Genomic DNA, 17,286 nt, shown 5'->3' on the forward strand with positions numbered 1-17,286 from the left:
TGCACCCCACTTCTTCAGTGCCCTTTCTTCCTTTGGGAAAAAAGGCCCCGGGCCATGGTCCTCAGATTTCAGCTCTCCCAAATTTTCATTTATAGATTGGTTATGGATTATTTTCGTCGACAACAGGATAATCATAGGTGATTCTGATAAAGCAAAGAAAGTAATTAATAAGAAGTCAGAGATGTGAATGAGGTGGGGTCAGGGTGAGACAGGTAAAGAGAATATTTGGGGAATATTCAAAAGGGCAGGAGAAGGACAGAGTGACAGAAAAGAGCAGGGGCATGAGAAGATTAGGTAGGGTGCTAGGAAGCAACTTAATTTCATACTTTTATTGTATGAGTGAGAAAAAAAATCCCTAGAGTTCAAGAGACTGTTCAGTGCCATACAAGACCTGTTCCACAGCAATCAGATCAGGGAGAGGTGAACAGGATGAAAGCTGATGCAAGGAGAGAGGCTGGAAGCCATAAAGGAGAGTCAGAACTGGAGGGGCTACAAGTCTGAGTAGGCAGAGAACTGGAGGAGAAATGAGTTTCTGAGTAGGCAGTCCATAGAACTAAAGGGGAAATGAGAATCTGAATAGGAAGTCCAAGGTTTAGGGAAGGAGTGGATATTCTTTGTTATTGAGAGTGATGAAAGGAAAGGTTTTTCTGTTGGAAGGAGAAGGAAGTCAGAATATAGATATTGTGGGGTAGGTTTGTTTAGAACAGAAATCAAAGACCCACTTTTCTCAGAGAAAGAAAGAACATCTGCAAATGAAATGCTGTTCCTGCAACTTCATTTGCTAGCAGTTCTCCTCCCAGGTGGCGACAATAAAGATGGTAAGAACTCTGGCAACTCCTCAGTTGGGTGCAAGAGGGTCTGGGTGTGTGTATGTTTGTGTGTGTGTGTGCGTATGTGATGGGTTTTCTTTAGTATATACCTGTAGGATGAGAGTGTCAGCCTTGATCCATTCTGCGTGTCCCTGACCAGGTCCCTGTGCTCTTCTGAAGTTTGAATATAAAGTTGTGGGCCCTGGGCAGGCAAATGTCTCCTGAGATAACTATGCCTTCCCTTTCCTTCAGATTCTGAGTTTCCCCTCTCTGGCACCTGTTTTTCTCCATTCTCTCTCCTTCCCAATGCCTGTTTTTTGTCCTTATTTTGTTGATTCTTTTGACACAGACTTCCAGGAGCCAGTCTCCTTCCAAATCATCCAAATTTCATCCTTTTACAACCGTTCCTGGGTACAAAATCTGGGCTCAGGTTGGTTGGATGAATTGCAGACTCATGGGTGGGAAAGCAGCTCTGGCACTATCATTTTCCTGTGGCCCTAGTCCAAGGGCAACTACAGCAATGAAGAGTGGATGGAACTGGAAAAGTTATTCCGTATGTCCTCCATTGGAATTCCCCAGATGTTTCACAACCTTGCCAGTCAACGGCAGCTTGAATGTGAGTTTGGTTCCCTCCTTGGGGAGTGGGGATACGGGTGGGAGGTGTATGTGTTTCTCAATGAGTTTCTTATTCCTCTAGGAAACAGCCTCCATTCACTTCTGAATCTTACTTCTCCCCATCATAAAACTGCAATTACACATTTTTAAGGCAGGGAGTATAATCTAGATCCTAATTCTTCAAAAGCTTCAAGTCTTGTTGCTTAAGAACTCCTCTCTCATTGACTGAAAGCCTGTGCCTTATTATCTTCCATTAGTGGTCTCCTGTGACCACGCCTTTCCCTGGCCTCCAACCAGATACTCTCAGCTTCCCCACTCTTTGATTGCCTCCTTAAAGTCTATTTTTCTCCTACTCCATCTCTTCGGTTATCTCTGCTGATATATTCACTGCGACCTATTGCATTCTGTTCACTCTGGATTATTATAATGTCAACTCTCTCACACTCAAGTCCTAACTTATTCTCTTGCCCACACCATTCATGTTGCCTTCTTTGAACAGTTTGGCCCCTTCCTCATGTCATTCATCTCCTCCATCTCCAACTACCACCAATTCCTCTTTTTCTCAACCTCTATTGAAGCCAAACTTTGCTCTATTCCCTCAAATCTCCTAAACTTCTCCATTCAGCTTCTATCATTCTTTTGCTTTCACTCATTTTATTTTACCTTTTTTACTCCTTTATTCATTAATTCATAATCCCTCTTCCCCAGATCCCTTTGAGGTACAGATAACAGCAGGTTGTGAGCTGCACTTTGGTGAAATCTCAGTAGGCTTCATGCGTGGTGCTTATCAAGGATCAGATTTCATGAGCTTCCAGAACAATTCATGGTTGCCATCTCCAGATGGTGGAAGTAGGGCTCAGCATGCCTGTGAACTATACAATGGGGATAAAGTTGGCCTGGAAATAACAGATAGGTTCCTCAGTGACACCTGTCCACGTCTCCTCTTGAGTCTTCTTGATGCAGGGAAGGCAGATCTCCAGAGACAAGGTCAGTCCTGCAGCCATCCTTGAGAATTCTCCATTCTAAAATCATACCTTCCCATTTTCCCCTTCCCATCTTACTGAGAAGAAACAAAGAGAGGGAATCACAGGTGACAGATTCCTAGAGGTGGGAAAGATATGTCTCTCTAAACTGATGTGAAGATCTGAACCTCTAAGTCTATGTTAGAGTTCTCATCTGAATATCTTTCCTGTCCTCTACAGTAAAACCAGAGGCCTGGCTGTCCACTGGCCCCAGTCCTGGTCCTGGCCGTCTGATGATGGTTTGTCACGTCTCTGGCTTCTACCCAAAGCCAATTTGGGTGATGTGGATGCAGGGCGATCAGGAGCATCTGGGCACTCAGCAAAGTGACATTTTGCCCAATGCTGATGGGACATGGTATCTTCGTAAGTCCTTGGATGTGGAAGCCCTCGAAGCAGCTGGCCTGTCTTGCCGGGTGAGACACAGCAGTCTAGGAGGCCAGGACATCATTGTCTACCAGGGTAAGAAAGAATGGGGGCCCTAGCTGGGAAAGGGAATAAGTGGTCCTCAAGAAGAGCAGGATAGCCAGATGAAATATCTGGGATTCTAGGAACATTAGACCCAAGAGAAATAAAAACAAGTTATCCAAGAAATATAAAAGTGGAAAATGAGGGACCTGCAGATGTAGGAGGATATTATGTTTTAGATGAAGGATTCATCTCTGAAGAGGGATGAGAGAAGAAATAGGACGAAAGGAGATTGGTGAGTCAGACACTCAAATGAACAAACAAAGACCAGGGAGATGAAGTAAAATTGGGTAGATTTGAAATGACACCCTGTGTGCACTCAAATCCACAGAACGCCACAGCTTCACGGGCTGGATCTTCTTGGCAGTGATAGTGCCCCTGGTGCTTCTGACGGGTCTTGCGTTTTGGCTTAGAAAGCGCTGGTAAGTTCTTTGTATCCCTCCTTCCTGCTCTCTGTCCTGATCTTTACTTGTCTTCCCATCTTTTTGTTTTCTCTCTCTTCAGTCCTCCCTCCCAGTGCTCTCCCTTCTTCCTCCTCACTTCTCACCTCCACCTCGTGCACAGTGACTTCCTTCTCTGTTCTTGTCAGGACACACTGTGAAGCTCCATGCACCATTGTCCCGTTGAAATGAGATCCCAGCAGCGCAGGAGCTCAGAACATATGAAAACTCAACACCATGTTGATGTCCTTTCAACTCTCCTTGTACAAACTTGTTGTTTTTTATTTCTCCTTAATGATCTATTATCAATATAAGCTAGATGTAATTTTGCAGGATTTGTTGTTCTTACCTGGGTTCTAGCACTTAAAACTCATATTATAACTCTGAATGGATGAGATCCTAGCAACCTCCACACATTCAGATATTAATGGGTCATCAGGCCCATTTCAGATGTCACTTCCTCCAGAGGGCCTTCCCTGATGCACAAGTGTAAGCAGTCTCTGCTTTGTCTGACTTCCCAGTGCACTTGAACCGTACTTTGCCAAATCTAATCCTCACTTCCTGCCCTTTTTTGTAGCTATTTAAATCCCTTTTCCCCTTATAATTTTTAAGCTTTTTGACAGCAAAGCACATGTCTTTTTAACATTTGTATCCTTGGCAAACTGTCTCACCTGCAGGTAATATGTTCTCAATAAAAATCTGTGTTGAATTTATCCCAAATTCATAGTCTTATTCTTTCCCTTCCTGACACGTTTGTAGTAGTTGAGACATTCGATGCTCATCTTGTTAAAAGTCTTCTCACTTGGCCAAGGGACTGACACTTTCCTAATTCCTTAGTGACTTCTCTGAGCCCCTGAGGAGAAACCCAGTGTTGCCTCTGACCGTTCTTATTATTTAAATATAGAGACCTATTGGAATGAAACTATCGTTTCAAGTGGTCTAAACAGAAAGAGGAAGGCAGGATGTAGGCCCCACTATTCAGTGTGGTTCTGGGACATGCAGCAGAGTTATCTTCTTGGAGTTTGTTAGAAATATAGAATCCTGGGTCTCAGACTTACTGAATCATAATTTGCATTTGTCAAAATCAGCAGGGGATTCACATTTTCCCCACCCTGGGTAATGTGCTGGTAAATTTCTTGGGCTTTCATCCACACAGCTGTGCTGTCTACTCTATTTTTAAAAACAAACTAACAAACAAAAGGAGTCATCATCTCATTCATCCACAAATCTAGCTCCTTTTCCATATCTTCATAGCTTCATCAAAGCATTAATGATATTACTTTAGCACTCTGGAGAAGCTCCACATACAGATCAGTGAATTTCCTTTTCCTTTTTTGGAGTTACTGCATTGTTGATTCATTAACACTGAACGCATGACCCACAACACTATCGCTCATGCCTGAATAAAGCTTATCTACACGTGCATTTTCCCCAGAAGACGTAATCCAGCCTTCCCGTGCTTAGGAACATTAGACAGCACTTCAGCTGTATGCATTAGGGCCATTTTAAACAGCAAAATCCCTCAACCAAGAGCACAAAACTGCAGAAAATGTGGCACTCAATAGATCCTGAAAAGGCCACTTGTTTATAGTGTGAGAACTGAAACAAGGAGGCAGAGAGTCACCTTGTTGGACCTCAGCTGGAAACATGTGAAAAGGGTGACAAATTTTGTGCCCTCTGCACATGTCCATGAATGACTGTGAAAGCATTGTGAGTAACTATTTGGGGGTTACAAATAAATTTTTAACAGGGAGGCTAATTAGCAAATACAGAATTTGTGAATAATGAAGATTGATTTTTTATAACTAGTGACCGCAAATGGCAATGTGAATTGACATATCCATGGCTAGACTTCAATTACTTTAGGATTCATTAATCAATTCAACAAATAATTCTTAAGCACTTATTATGCAGTGGGGACAAATTGAGTACAAGGTAGTGGGGAAGAGGAAGGTTGTTAGCATCTTCTGAGCTTGAAAGATTTGCCTTCCTAATTTGATTCTACAGTTTAGTGTTTTCCTTGTTGTTTCTATCTTAGTTTCTTAGCACAGCAACTTATTTGGGTTAAACTAGGGGAAAGGGACTTCACTCTGATTAGTTTAGGGAGCTGAGAAAGGGGCCCAGGGCAAGGAGAGCATCCAGAGGGACCAAGTGCAGGTGGCTGAGGCTGCACATGTGGCAATTTTGGGAAAATAAAGTTGAGAGGGAAGAGGAGGGAAAGGTGAAATATGGGATGGAGGAGCATAAACAGTGGGACTGCTGCAATCGTCCTACCTGGATTAGACTGGTCGCTCCTCTAGGCTCCGATCTACCTTGTCACCATTACATAGCAGCCATGCTATTCGGTTGGTTGACTCCATCCTCATCTGTAGTCCTGGACTCTGATCAGCCTAAGGCAATCATGACAAATCATCCTTGATGATGTGATAGGCTCAAGGATGGACAGGTAACCTATAATTTAAGCCAAATCATGATATAGATCCCACTTATCCTTGCTCAGAGTGATGGCTCAGAGCTAGGCACCTGCTCTAAGATGGCACAGTTTATATGAAACCTGATTCTTGTGTTTGATGGTAGGGGAAAGAGATGTCCTCTGTTGTCCTGGATGTCATGGTATGGGGTATAAACCATGAAATGACATGGCAATGATAGTTAAATTACCAAAATGCAAGATATTTTCCGTGAATCTCCTCCTGACACAGTAAGTGAATTCATTCATTCATCACATATTCACTGTTTCTTATTTGTATGGTAAACATATTCACTGAGATCGGTTCCAAAGAGTATGAGAAGCAGCGGCGTCTCCAGGTATTTAAAACACAATGAGTAATCTCTTCCTCCAAGCTCTTTCCTTTTTTGATGTCTATAGTTACTCACCCAGAGTCAAACTTCAGAGATCTTTGCAGGCTTGGTTTCCCAGCTTTTCTGTTTACCAAGTTATTCTCTACAAAATCTCTGAAAATTATGTCTTCTGTTCCTTATCGGTAGGTTTAATAACCTCAACATAGGACAAATATAGAGCTTTGCTCTCTTCTAGTAAACATTTCTGTTGGTTTCTTTTTTCTTCTTTTTTGAGGAAGATTAGCCCTGAGCTAACATCACTGCCCATCTTCCTCTACTTTTTATATGTGGGACGCCTGCCACAGCATGGCTTGATGAGTGTGCATAGGTCCGCACCCGGGATCTAAACTGGCGAACCCGGGGCCATCAAGCAGAAAGTGTGAACTTAACCGCTGCACCACCAGGCAGCCCCAACATTTCTGTTGGTTTCTTAAGCAAACACTCTGCTTCAGCCACTGTGGGGTCCCGTTTAGGGGATAGAAGTTTCTGCTACTGAGAATCTCCTTAAGAAAGGATTGAGACCCTAGTATAAAATGTGAGGCAGGTTTGTAATTGGACTTGAAGAAAACGGCAGCTGAAACATAAGCTTCTTCGAATTTCACAGTTGGTAGGAGTTGCCTGTATTGTCAGAATTAGACCATCCAGGGAAGTGAGTGAATGAATTTGTGACAAAGCTGCTCCATTTGCGAGAATGTGTAAGGTGCTGGGTATTGCAACCACACACCTGCTTCCCATCTCCTGATTACTTGATGTAAAAGTAACTTGATCAAGTTGAAAGATGAGAATTTTTAAAATATGAAATTGTGATGAATAGTAAAAGGGTGTAACTTAGTATTTGATGTTTTTCTAATTTATTAATTAGATTTTAATTTTCTTCTAAACTTTTTAATGGCATATAAGAGATTTTTTTTTAAGGAAACCCAGACATGTGGCCAGATGGCTACAGTCAGCTTTGTAAATGAGAGAAGATTTAACACATCATTGCATCATCACAATTGTAAATGTTTATATTCACTTTATTATGAATTCCTTAACTGTTAATTATTTTAACAGCTTGTAGTGGTCTTTAAAAAAATTCTTTTCTTATTCACAAGTGAAAAGAAGTTTAATTGACCAAGTTCACAGCAAGTTGAACACTTACAGACAATTTCTCAGTTCTAGAAAGAAGGATTAAAAGATAGTTTGTGAGTACAAGGTTGCACAATGCCAGCGAAAAACGAGGGAAGGGAAATTTCTTCTCCAAAGAAATCTGGCCACATCTATGCACAAACATATTTTTCATCACAGGTAGGAGTAAGAGATTAGGAGAAATTTTAGCAAGAATAAAGGAAAAAAACTATATTAAGTATCAAGAAAATTAGTACTAGCCATTTTTGCTTTGAAATTCGTTTTCTGTGTGATGTTAGTTGGGGGCTAGAAACATTCACTCGTGAATTTGATAACTTGTTAATGGTTTATTAAGTGCTTGTAATACATTGTCTTTTCATCTTTATGGAAACCCTGAGAGTATATATTTTTGCCTCCACCTAACTAAAGAAAACAATGAAGACCAGGGAGCCTTTCCAAAGTCACTCACCCGCCCGGCAGCAGAACCAGCACTTTGATTCCTCATCAGGGTTTGTTAGAAACTTATGAAAAGAGTGAAGGAGAGAGACTGATCCAGATGGCATGGTTAAAAATGACATGGTGAATTTGATAATTGATGTGGTCTATAAGTTTCAGCAATGATTTATTTATGCTTTGCTCAGTTTTCTGTGGTGATTGAAATTCAGTACCTCAATATTTGAAATGGGAAGCAGAGGACTATGAACAAAGTGTGTATTTGTGCTCACACATTTGTGCTTTTTGGTTTTGTTTAATTTTAATTATTCTGAGATTTGTAAACAGTGGTCACTAAGGATTAGTTTTTGCAGTCTTACTACCATGTGTTGTTGTTACCTAGGTGAGCACATAGTCTCTTTTTCTGGTTTATAGATGATTCTCAAGTGACATATATCAGTGAATTTATAGCTTTAAAGCATTTATTTGTAAATAAGACAGACTAAAAGCATCTGAAATAAGATTTTAATTGAGGAAACGAAAAAGAACAACAGAATCAATACAGAATTAGAAGGTAGAAAATTAATTTGAGTACTAAAATTTAAAATAAAAAGCGAAGCAAAATATTGATAAAAATTCATAAAGGTAGGGGCTGGCCCGTGGCCAAGTGGTTGGGTTTGCATGCTCCGCTGCAGGCAGCCCAGTGTTTCGTTGGTTCGAATCCTGGGCGCGGACATGGCACTGCTCATCAAACCACGCTGAGGCAGCGTCCCACATGCCACAAATAGAAGGACCCACAACGAAGAATATACAACTATGTACTGGGGGGCTTTGGGGAGGAAAAGGAAAAAATAAAATCTTTAAAAAAAAAATTCATAAAGGTAACTGACAACACTAAAGGCTGGCTTTTTGAGAAAATTAATAAAAATATAAAAACCTCTCAGAAGTGATTAATAGAGTAATAAATATTAGAAAAGCAGATATATTTCAGGTAAGTAATATACTGGTTAAAATAAGAAAATGCTAAGTGTAATTTATATCAACTCATTTGTAATATATAAAATTTTATTTTAAAAATCCTAGGAGAGAGAGAAAATCTGAATGTATAAGTAATTGTTAAGTAAAATGAACAAGTAGTCAAAATTTCTAGTTGCACAAGGTCCTAGGACCAGACTACATGGAGCAGCAGATAATCACATTTCATATACTTTGTTCCAGGTACAGGATAAGTTGGAAAATAATCCCAATGAACTTTAGGAGGCAAAATTTTCATGACACCAGAGCCAGCAAGAATTCCCCTAGAAAAAACAAAACAAATATGAAAATAGTAATTATCAACTAATCTCATTTACGTATATTTACCCAGAAATTATATATAGAGACTCAAATAAAATATTTAGAAATAATAACCAGCACCAAATGAAGTGGAATTTATCCATAGAATGCAAGGATCACCTACCATTAATCTCTTAATAGAATCACTTCCTTCAACAGATTAAGGATTAAAACCTTATAATCATCTCCAGATTTACAGGAAAGCATTTGATATATTTATTTATTTTATTTTTTGGGGAAGATTAGCCCTGAGCTAACTACCGCCAGTCCTCCTCTTTTTTTTTTTTTTGCTGAAGAAGCCTGGCTCTGAGCTAACATCTGTGCCCATCTTCCTCTACTTTATATGTGGGATGCCTACCACAGCATGGCGTGCCAAGCGGTGCCATGTCCGCACCCAGGATCTGAACCAGCGAACCCCGGGCTGCCGAGAATCAGAACGTGCGCACTTAACCGCTGGGCCACCGGGCCGGCCCCGCATTTGATATATTTAAATGTTTACTCTGATAAAACATTACCAACTCAGAATAGAAGGAAACTTCACTGTGTGGTCAATTGTAGCTACAAACAACCTACATGAAATATATTTAATTGTGAAGCTTTAAAGCATCCAGTGAAAATCAAGACCAAGATGCCTGCCTTCTATAATCATCACTTTTCAATAGAATGCTGGAAGTCCTAGCTAATCCAGTAAGGCAAGAAAAATAGGAGGTATGAAAATAGAAATTAAAGAATAAAATTATCATTTGCAGATCATATGATTTTACACGAGAAATTAAAAAATTAGCAAAATATTGGGAATAGTAAGAGAGCTGATAACTTGTTTAGTTATAAATTTAACATAGAAATAAAACCGTAAGGATTTCAAGGGTATAGGTGTTTTTTTCAGATGATATGATTTCTATGTAGAAAGCTAATAGAACAAAAAGCAAACCATTAGAGCTACCCTAACAGTTTAGCAAGGTATTTAGACATAAAGTATGAAAAAATCTGCAACACATTTTATCTAAGCAATGAACCAATAAAAGAAAATAAGATACCATTTATAATAGCAAAATAAAATCTATAAAATAGCTAGAAATTAGCTAATGAATGAATATACAAGAATTCTACAGAGATATTCTAAGTACTATTAAAGATCATAACAGTATTTCTGATAAATGGAGTTGTATAGAAGGGGTTATTATAAAAATTATAATTCTTTAAAAATTATTCTATAAGTTGAGGAACTACCTAATTAAAATTCTAGCTGGATTTTGGAGGTACTAAGTAAACTTTTAAAAAATATTATATGGAAGAATAAATGACTACAAATATCTAAATCATTTTTGAAAGAGATGTGCAAAGGTTTATTCACAGTGGAACAAAGTCCTAAACGCAAAAAATAATATTACAAAGTTAGTAGCATATAATAAAGCAGAATATATGACCTATTGGGGGAAATTGTTTCTTTAACTAAATTCCAAAATTGGAAACTCTAGAGCCTTAGGGAGAAATGGCCTATGGGGGGACATCCCACACAACTTCAACACACCCATACACAGTTCGAGTTAAATAGTGGGCTCCTCACCGTGATGGTGCCCCTGGCTACCTGCCTTGACCCTTAAGGGCTCAGCTCCTCCCAGGGTCCTGTCACTGTCAGTTCCTGCAGGGACAGGGGACCTGGGTTCTCCACCCCTTGGAGAACAAGAGTGGGCATGTTAAGGTGACTGGGCAGCATAGACTATTCTGCATTTTGTTGCTTCTGCACCACAAACTATAAAATTTTTGAAAAAAAGAACAATAAAATTAAACTAAAAGGAAAAATTGTTGAATTTTACTTTATAAAATTAAGGCCTTCTTTTCAATAAAGTATACACTGAACAAAATTAATGAGTGAAAATTGAGAGACGTATTTGAAAGTCTAAAATTAAAACGTATATATATTTTATACATATATACACAGAGTAATATGGGAAGGTTTAAAGAATGCTGAATAAAATTCATTAATAAATGAAGCATACACATCATACCTTTTGTTGAAGTTAAAGTCGTACTCACACTCATTGGTAAATAGACAAATGCAAATTAAGACAAGCTCTCATTTTACCTGGCCAAACTGGCAACATCAGAAAGCTGCAGAAGCCCAGTGTTTGCGGGGATGTGGGATAGGTGGTGATCCCCATGCACTGATGGTGGCGAAGTAATTCTGGAGAGTTCACAGCAAGATCTTGCCTAATGATGTGCATGTTGAGCCTGCAATCCCAATTCTGAATATTCATAATAGAAAATATTTACCCAGCTCCAGAGGGAACATATATAAAGATGTTTATCACAGTGTTTTCATGGTAGTGAGGTGTGGGCAGCATGCTAGATGTTCATCCCTATGGGAACACATAAGTAAATGCAATAGATGCCCACCATGGGTTCTGTGCAGCAGGTAGAAACAACAGACTAGACAAAGAGTAATATGAAAGGTTTTTAAAAGACTGCTGAATGAAATACATTAATAGATGAAGTATACAATATAATACCTTTTGTGTAAAGTTTTACACATCAAACAACACCACATTTTTATAAGAACACATAGAAACAGAATGATAACATATTAATACATTAGAATGTGGTGAAGAGAAGGAAATGGGGATAAATGAATCAAACGGTTTACAGAGGAGGTCTGCTCAGACCAGAGGATGTCCACGAGCCTGTAAATGGAGGAGAATGATTAACTAAACAATCTGCACTTAAGATTAAAGAGGCAAAATGTAAAACAATAAAGCAAAAATTGGAAAATGTTTAATGATGCTTTCTGGAACTGGGATAATGGATTGCACCAAGGGAAGAACTTTCTCAGAGAAAAAACAAAAAAAATATAATATTTCATAAAACACGTATATTTGTAAGCACAAAGAATCAAAATATCTGCAACATCAAAACCCTCTGGTTGAAAAAGGCAGGTTTTAATAATCATCAAAAGCTACAGATGGGGATGAATTTCTATACTTTACCACTGGGTGACAGTAGAGATTAAAACAAAGTTTCAGCTTCCCAGTTATTACTGAAAAATCTGAAGTCCTCCAAATCATCAAGCAGCTTACAAACCCATGCTTAAAACCACAATAAGTTGCTAGCTCTAAAAATAATTGAAAATGGCTTTACAAAAATATGCACATAAAATTTAAAATATATCAATAATAATAAAGGAATAGAATCCAGGGGAATATATGGCTGGTAAAATATGATGAAGCCAAAAATAGAATAAATTTTAAAAAGTATCATGATATCCTATACATGGGCTACATGTGGGTTGCAAATTATTAGAGGACTGTAAGATGATTAACACAGGATTAATTGCTTATCAACAATGTCTAGAAGGTATAGACAAATAAGTTGTTCAGGAAAAGTATATCTACTCCTGGGCCCGAGGCCACAAGGAAATTTGTACCATCAGTTCCATTGGTGCAGTGAAGAAACTATTTGGTTCAGTGAACAATGTTCTTATGAATATTCATTCAGTAAATTTTGCTGGTTTCATAGGCCTGTTTGCTTTAAGTCTCTTAAAGTAGGGTGATTACATCAGCCTAAAGTAAAAAATGACGAAAATAACTATGCAACACAACATGATCTGGTCCCATGGGCAGCTCTCTGATGTTCTGGCAAACTCAAGGGGAGAATTTACATTATCCTTAGGAATGAATAGACTCTAAGTCTCCCATAAATAGTTGTTATGTTGAACTAATATAATTATTTTTGAGCAGCACAACTTTTAGATTAGGTACTCTAACATACACCTTATGTACAACAGTTTTATATTATCTGTTAAATGCAGAGCAGTAACTTTAATAATCAGTTGAGCTGCGGGTGGAACTGCCAATCGGAAATTTCTTGTGGCTTTTGGAGATCTACTCAAGAACTGTTGCTTGAATCTCAGGTTTGCTCCTAGGAGGCTGATAACACCCTTAGAGAGTACCAAGATTCTTCTTGAGATACGATTTTGGTTCTAAGACATAGATGCGTGTTGGCCCGACTACAACTCCTTCCATCCCCAATGCACAACCAATTCTACCTTAGAGAGAATGTCGGATATGACTTCAGATAATATTTCAAACAAGTATGAGCTCTAATTTGGGTACAAAGTGTCCTGAGAAAAGCACCTAGGGTCTTCTTTGAATAATGTTATTTACAGGTTACCTCTTCAAGTAAAATTGTTACCAACTATTCACTGACATACTCAAATAGATAGATGAATTGTCAAATGGGCTTATGCCCACTGATTATCTTCCAGAATCTATTTTCCACTTACTCTAGAATAAATCAACCCCCCAATTATCAGCTGAGTAGAATAAAAGCTGCATCTCTTAGGCACCCTTTCAACTCATTGTGGTTACGTGCCTGCAGTCTGACCAACGGAGTGTGCAACTTCTGCAAAGTGGATCTGAAGCAGTGGGAGGCGGGTGTGCTTAGCTTCTTCCTTTCTCCTTATTGCTGGCTAAAAGGCGGTCTTGGTGGAAGACCTCTGGCAACCATCTCAGAATACAGGATGACCTTTGGAACGATGGTCAAGCAGGTTAAAGATGACAATGAAACAAACAAAGCCAAACAAAAATTGCAAATAACCCAAAACAAAAGAGGAAGCTGGGAACCAAGTGCCTGACCAATGGAAAGGCAGAACAGCCCTGGATTGCCTACTTCCAGTCTCTTCACAAGACAGAGAAATATAACTACATCTTTTTAAAGATACTGTTCATTTGAATTTTCTGTCACTTGCTCCCGAACTTGAACCTAAGGAATCCAGAATGTCGGCTGAAGAATCAATTAAAGATTGACAACTTCGGTTCATGAAATGTTTACCTGTAGCTCTTTATTTTTCTCATTGTAATGACCTGCGTGGATTATTATTTATTTTTTGTCATTTTTGTTATATAAATACATTATTATCTGTATAATTTCTAAAGAAAGGGAGAAAATGCAACAAGACCTTCCAAAATTTGTATGAAAAGAAAAATGTTAGAAATCAGAGTGAAGTTCTGGGGAAACAGTACAGTGAAATATTCATAACACATCTCACTGAGGTAATCCAAAGTAGAAAGTGTAGCTTCACCTATACTGAATCTAGGGAAGAGTTGTGACTTAAAACAAAAACCAAGGAAGTTATAATCAAAGCTGGAAAAAAATTTTTAGCATACATTTTCATTAATTTTAATAAGATGAACAACTGATGTCTGTAGTTTAGGGGGAAAAATTCAATCCAGGAGAGAATTAACAAAGCTACTGGGGCCTTTGTTAGAAGACGACTATGGAGAAAAAAGTGTTGTGGAAAAAGATGACAAATTAATGTGTGAGAGGCTTTTGGTGGAGCCAAAGCAAATGGCCTTTGGCTTTAGAAATTAGGGTATGACCACATGAGTTTTGACCTTGTTGGTGTGCAGTGGTTCAACATCACTGGTTTTTATATGCTGTGCAGCAAGCTCTTTGTTGCTGTGGCCTGGACAGGCAGCTGTAGGATTGTGCATCTAGTGTCCATTTGAGATTTTTATCATGGAAGATTGCTGCTGCTCAGAATCAATTTTTCAAGTCAAGTGGCTGTTTTTTATACAAAGGAGTACCTTAGGCAAGCTTTTGAGGAAAGAGACTCAGATGGACATGTGCACGTAGAACATTTATTAGGGAGTGCCCTCAGGAGCAACCTCTGTAAAGAGAAAGGCAGAACTGAATAGAGGGAGAGGTTGAACTGTGATGAAGTTGCAGCAGAGGATTTAATCAAGGACACAAGAGTTCTGGAGCTAGGATGGTCTTTCAGAGATTTCCTAGAACCGGTAATGGGGTTGTACCTTTTTACTCCCATAGTTAATGTGTGCTCTCCCCAGGGAAGGAAGATTCTCTTGGAAAAAGCCACTCTCTTCCACTGAAGACAATTTCTGGAGAGGGACCTATCTGTGAGCAGTCAATGGTCAATACTCCCCTAAGCTGATGGAATGAGCATATTTGTCCTGAAGGGGCTATGTTGGTGGCTTGCCACAGCATCCTCTAGAGCAAGAGAGTATTCCTATGGAAGAAGAGATTTATTTGCTGGCCTTAAATAAATGCACAAGCCTAATAAATAAAGTCAGTGCTGAAGACACAGACCATAAGGCCAAAGCAAATCTTAGGCAACGTGCCTGAGACTCTATAAGCACTGACCTTCAAATAGGCTGCTTCAGCAGTAATGGCTGAGGCACAGATTCTGTTAAAGGAATCAGAGAGCTCTTAGAAATGGATTATTTTAAAATATTAGGCAGAAAAACCTAATTTTTGCCTTGACTTTCAGTCTGGATTAGGTATGTAGCCTAGATGGGATGCCCCAAATTTGGTTCCTCTCCTATATTATTTTGGCTTCATAGTCAAGAAGGAGACCTGTAAAGAAATTAACCTTTAATTCATGTGGCTTGCACACAGGCTCAGGAGTCACCTCCCACTTTACAGTCTCAATTTTTCTACACTGGCTCTGTTATTGCCTAGATTTGTGAGATGCAAATTGTGGCTTCCTTTCTGTAAGGATGGTAAGTTTTATTAAGAAACAATAAAAAAGAAACAGAGAGCCATCTGCTTTAGAAATGGTAGACTACCTAATTTGGACAACTCTCATGTCAAGGACAACTAGAAAAACAAAAAAAATTTAAAATAAAATCTGCCTCAAGGCATTGAAAAACCAAGAAAGGAGAGGAATTCCTGGGTCCATACTTAGGAGAAGACAGAAACTCACAGAGGTGAGCCGTGTATCTTGGGCTGTTTTTCCCCTGGGGAATCTGCTGATTCCATGAGAGGCAGCTAAAGAGGCAGAGAAACTCAGCAAAGCTTTCAGCGGACTCACCAATTATCACAGATATCATTGGAGCCCGAATTTTGAGTTGCAGCCTTAAAGGGCTTCATGCTAGGAGTAAGTGTGAAGCAGAAGGAGAGTAACCTTTGCAGAGGCTATAACTAAGTTTCAAATTATCTTAATCTCTGAAACTAATAAGGTAATTTTCTATTGCTAATGCCCTTAAATGATTCCAGAAGAAGATAACATTATCCTAAGCCCCAAATGACTTCTATATTTTTTAAATGTAAATGATCAATAGTCAAAAGCAGAAACAAAGACAAAAAGAAAATAAAACAAAACAGCACCCAGCCAAATAAAGAGACAAGGTAAAAAGTACAAAAATAAAGAAAAAAAAGGGCAACAGAGAAGAGACACAGACTTACTTGGTCCCTAGATAATGAGTTATCAGATATACACTTTAAAATATGTGGGCTTAAGAAGCTCAAGGAGATAAAAAGAAGATGGAGAATTTTGACAGAGAAATGGAAGCTATAAAGAAAGAACAAATGGAAATTCTTTAATAGAGAAAGGATATTATGATAGCAGCAAATGAACAATGATAGCAGCAAAAAGAACAATGAATGGATGGTTGTAACAGGAGATAAGACCCCAGTGAAGAGAGAATTTGTGAACTGGAAGATAGATTAGATGAATATATCCAGAATGAATTTTGGAGTGACAAAAGTTTGGAAAAGATAGAAAAGACGAAGTACACCATTGAGAGAATACCAAGAAAAGGTCAAACATACAAGCAGCTGGAGTCACAAGATAACAGAAAAGAGAAGGGAGTAGATAAGGGTTGAGATGAAATAGTGGCTGATAACTCTCCAAAATAGAAAGTGAGGTTCAATAACTCCAATGAACCAAGGCAAAATGAACACAAAGTAAGGCATACCATGTACATCATAGTGAAACTACTGGAAACCAAAGACAATGAGAATATCTTAAATAGTCAGAGACAAGAGACTCATTTCGTAGAGAGGAACAATAAATTACACTAACATCTGACTTCTCAAAAAACACAATAGAATCCAGAAACTAGTGTAATATTGTTTTCAGCAAGCTAAGACAATAATAATGAAGATCTAGAATTTTGATCTCGTGAAATATCCATCACAACTGAAGGTAAATATTTTTTCTTTTCACAAGGAAAAACTGGAGGGGGCTGGGCCTGTGGCCGAGGGGTTAAGTTTGTGTACTCTGTTTCGGCGGCCCAGGGTTTTGCCTGTTTGAATCCTGGGCATGGACATGGCATTGCTCATCAGGCCATGCTGAAGCGGCATCCTACATGTCACAACTAGAGGGATCCACAACTAAAAATACACAACTATGTGCCAGGGGGCTTTGGAGAGAGAAAAGGAAAAATAAAATCTTGAAAAGAAAAAAAGAAAAAAACTAGAATA

General features: G+C 38.8%; 1 pseudogene; it reads left to right on the forward strand.

Moving 5' to 3' along the window:
- Positions 1 to 599: 599 nt before the first annotated feature.
- Positions 600 to 4,066, forward strand: LOC106828428 (T-cell surface glycoprotein CD1a-like; annotated as a pseudogene).
- The last annotated feature ends 13,220 nt before the right edge of the window (positions 4,067 to 17,286 follow it).

Source organism: Equus asinus, chromosome 25 (genome assembly GCF_041296235.1).
Source record: "Equus asinus isolate D_3611 breed Donkey chromosome 25, EquAss-T2T_v2, whole genome shotgun sequence".
In the NCBI taxonomy this organism is placed as follows: Eukaryota; Metazoa; Chordata; class Mammalia; order Perissodactyla; family Equidae; genus Equus; species Equus asinus.